Below are 4299 nucleotides of genomic sequence, written 5' to 3'. Positions count from 1 at the left end.
TGCCTCAGCACACACCTTCCCAGCCCCAGCCCTAACCCAGGAGCCTTCTCTTGCCTTGGCACGCACCTTCCCAGCCCCAGCCCTGACCCAGACATGCTCTCAGAGCACAAAAAAAATCTCTTCCTCTTTGCCATTCCAGGCACAGAAGATAGCCTCCCGCAACAGTAGGGACATCTGTGTTCAAGGATCTTTCTCCAGTCAGGAAAAAGCAGAAGGGATCTTTTGCTTCATCCCCGGAAGTCCATCAGAACCCCCACCCACAGCAAGCAGGAAAGGAATAGCAAGGGAGATTTGGCAAAGTCACCTTCAAGGTCCTCACAAAGTGCCATGTTGCCAGCTGAACTCTGGTCCACATGTGGCCGAGCAGAAACATCCATGCTCTGCCACAGGATTCCTCAGCAGATCCCCCAGACSCACATACCCCACAGAGCAGCATCTGAAATGCCCCCAAATAAGCCATTCCTGCCCCCGCCCCCGGCCCTCCCCCAAAGCAGAAACCTTTGTCATGCATCCCTTTGAAAGAATCCAGAGCAAACCAAGGGAATCCAAGCTGTGGCTCATTTTAAAGGGGACAAATGCTGCAGGCCAGGCAGGAGCAGGCTGCTGTCCTCGCAGAGATCCCAAACCATGCTCGCCCCACCACACCCTCAAACTCAAGCTGCCCCACTGACTGCCCCCACGGGTCTTACTGCTGCTGCTGGGAAAATGTCAAGCAGCTCTTAGGTAACACAAACACTATACAAAGACAGAAAACTCCATTATTGCCAATAAATGTTGTCCAAGTTTTCAAGTGTTCCAAGAAAACCCGTTCTGGACCTTTCGCTCACTGGAGGATSAGAGGAGAAGAAGCTCAGTTAGAAAAGCTCTTATTGGATTTGAGAGCAAAAATCGTTTTCTAGATTCAGGGCATTTACAGAATTTTTTTTCCCTAACCTAAAACAGGATCAACCCCAAGATACCCATGGCCAGACGCAGCTCACAYAGGGCCCGGGGTCCATGTCTGGGCCCACCCTCAGCAGGAAGGGAGGGCTGAGCACCACTGGTTGAGGATGATCTYGGAGGCATCAAGGTGCCTCACAGGAGGACACAGGCAGCACATCAGGCTGCCCCTCCAGAGATGCTCCCATTGAACCTCAGCACTACAAAATGAGACTGAATTTCCCACCAAGAGGCATGAACAAAGATCTGGCAGAAGAGAGAGGTGACCACCATCAGTTCCTCTCACCCTCGATGGAAATACCCTGCCCTTTGCACCTGACCACAGCAGGAAGAAGGTCTCCTGTGTCTGTGAGTGTGGACCCACTCTGGCCATTCCCAGGGAAGTCAGTGAGGAAGGAGACACCCCTGTCTGCCCACAGCCTGCATGGGTGGATCCACAGCACCCAGTCCCTACCAGCCCCTGCCGCAGTGCCGGGCTGTGCCGGATAACGTGGTGGCAGCAGCTGCCAGCCTGGACCAGAGCTGTTCTGCCAGTGGATTTAGMTGAGGGCAGGCTGAGGATCGGCAGGGATCAAGGCCACAGCATCCTGACCCACTTGCACACCGCCTCACCGCCGGGAGGTGGCCGTGCTCGGCTGCCGCCTCAGCGGAAAGGGCCGAGCGAGCCGAGCAAAGGCCACATGCTCCTGGGAGCTGGCAGTTATTTTAGAGCACACACCGCATTTCTGCTCTTCTGATGTCTCGTTCCCATAGAAACCAGCACTGCAAATGGCAGACGTTGCCTTTTTTTATATAAACCCGGTGTTTCTCCTTGCTGGTTGGCAGAAGCACCGTGTCACCCCTACAAGATGAGCTGCCAGGTGCCTGCACCACTGTGGCCATGCTGAGGAGCACACGGTTCCCAGGGTGGTGGCATCACACACCTGGAAAGGGCTGTCAGTCCCTGGGTACTCTCCATGCTGTCACTGGAACAAGAAATGYCTCTCTGCTCCCCACAGTGTCTGTGTTGGAAATTAAAAGCATGAGCAGCGGTTGCAGGGCAAGGATTTTTATGGCCACCGTTTTCAGGAAGAGCAAGTGATTTCCAATGTGGGTCCATCCAGAAAGTCCCGGGTCCTGCAAAAGGCAACCAGGACCAGCAGCCACTAGACCAGCCATGAGTGTTCAAATGACACACAGCTCTCACTGTTAGGGTGCTCTCATCCTCTCAGTGTTTACAGAGATTTGGGAGTCACAACACAGCCGGACCATAAAAACCTCACCTTGGTTGTGCAAACAGCAATAAAACTTTCTAAGATGCTGCAAGCCTGGTGGGGTGCTGGCTGTTGCAGGGACCTCACAGCCCTCTACAAACTCAACATGCAGAGCCTGACAGATCCCAGGTCTGACCCAGACAGGAACTTCAAACCTCAAAACAAAGAAGTAAACACAAGCAGCACTGGGGCTGGATCCTGTTTGCAGAATGAGGGGTTGTTTTGTGCCCTGCTGCCCTGCAATGAGGCATGGAGGGGGTCAGTGGCCACAAAGAGCCTGATGRACTCCATAGTTGTGTCTGTAACAGCCTTTGTCCTGGGGCAGCAGCAGARGAGGGGTGACAAAGCTACTGCAAGAGCTGGTCAAACCCTTTGCCTTAAAAACATCGCTGGTTTGCCCAGTGAGTTTTCAGCTGCCTGTAAAATGCCAAACTCTGCAAATTCATTGGCCTCATGGATTTAGCAAAAGAACAAGGTCTGKAACGCAACACATGTGTTTCTCATGGACCCTTGTACAACCCTGCTCCTGCCTTGCAGTTGCTGAGTGGCTGGGCAGGACAGGCCATCCGGGCAGCTGTGAACAGAAGATGGGGGATCCCTTCTGCTTCTACTTGGTTTTGAACACTTCCAGGGATGGTGACTCCACACTATCCTGTTCTAGAGTCTGACCACCCTTTCCACGAAGAAATTTTCCCAATATCCAACCTAAACCTGTCCTGGCACAACCTGAAACTGTTTTCTGTTGTTCCATCACTTGTTCCCAGGGAGCAGGGCCCGACCTACCCCCTGCCTACACCCTCCTGTCAGGGAGTTGWGGARYAAGAAGGGCCCCCTTAAGGCTCCTCTCCTCCAGACAGAGCCCCTCCAGCTCCCTCAGCTGTTTCTCATTAGACTAGTGCTCCTGCCCCTTCCCCAGCTCTGTTCCACTCCCTGGACACGCTCCAGCCTCTCAGTGTCTGTCTTGGCACAAGMGACTTTCTCATACCGAGGGTCCAGGGTCCCAGGGCAGGTGCCCCCTCCGTCCCCACAGCCTCTGTGTCCCTCCCACGGCAGGGAAAGGTAGTCCGAGTCCCCGCGGGCGCTGTAGCGGGCCAAGCATCCCCGGCGGAGCCCGTGGGGCGCCGGCTCCATCCCGCCGCAGCCCCGCAGCCTACGGGGACGCGACCCGCGCCGGCCTGCGCAGGAGCCACCGCCGGCATTGAGCCCGAGCCGCGACGGAGCGCGGAGGCGGCAGCGGGAGGAGCCGGCCAAGGGCCCCGGCGCTGCCGCAGCTCCGGGCGAGGCCGCTCCGCCGACCGGCCGAGAGGCCGCGGCCCAGCGCATCCCCCGCCCCGCCCGACACCCCCACTCCAGTGTCCGCGTCCCCGCGGTCGCGGCGCTGGCGCCCATCACCCCCTGCTCACTCACCGGGCCGGGCGGCTCCGGCTGCAGCTCCGGCTCCGGCTCCGTCCAGCCCCACCCGCGCCCGCCGCGGGACCGCCCGCACCGCGCAAGCGCCGGACAGGGGCGGGACCGGGGCGGGGCGGGGCCGTGAGAGGGTGGGAAAGTGTACGTGTATGTGTGAGTGTGTGTGTGTGTGCGTGTACGTGTACGTGTGTGTATATGCCTGTACACGTATATCTGTGTGTGCGTGTATGTCACTCTGTATTCCTGTGTGTGTGTCATCCTGTGTGTGCAGTGTATTACTGTGAGCATGTCTGTGAGGTGTGTGTGCATACACTCCATGTGTGAATTGTGTGTGTGTGCACACCCCYTGGGAATTGCATGCACTAGTGTGTGTGTGCACAGGACATTGTGCACCTCTGTGTGCCCCTGGCATTGCATGTGTGCCAGGTGTATGTGTGTGTGCACCCACGTCACGGTGTGAGTGCACATTGCACAGCTGTGTGCACATGCACTGGGCATGGCACGTGTGCACAGGTGTGGCACACACACGTGAGTGTATGCAAGCGGCCATGTGTGTGTAGGGCCTGTGCGTGTGCAAGGAGCCGTGTGTGTGACAGGAGCTCACACACACTGTGGGGAGCTGTGGCTGTGAGCGGCCGTGGCAGTTCCTGGTGCCATGTCCACCTGTCTGTCCCCGCCGCTCCTGGACAGCAGCACTTCA

The 4299-nt window shown here is 57.2% G+C and overlaps 1 protein-coding gene across 1 annotated transcript in view; it reads right to left on the bottom strand.

Moving 5' to 3' along the window:
- The window catches only part of ABCA3 (ATP binding cassette subfamily A member 3), a 32735-nt gene extending 29067 nt beyond the window's left edge, over positions 1-3668 (bottom strand). Inside the window, exon 1 of the mRNA XM_057380655.1 lies at positions 3600-3668. The gene's annotated coding sequence lies outside the window, so the exon portion shown is untranslated. The remainder of the gene's footprint in view (positions 1-3599) is intronic.
- Positions 3669-4299: the final 631 nt, after the last annotated feature.

Source organism: Malurus melanocephalus, unplaced genomic scaffold (assembly GCF_030028575.1).
Source record: "Malurus melanocephalus ecotype Western Australia unplaced genomic scaffold, MMel_1.1 scaffold_465, whole genome shotgun sequence".
NCBI lineage: Eukaryota > Metazoa > Chordata > Aves > Passeriformes > Maluridae > Malurus > Malurus melanocephalus.
The sequence above is the reverse complement of the archived record's forward strand: the minus strand, read 5'-3'. Positions and strand labels throughout refer to the sequence as shown.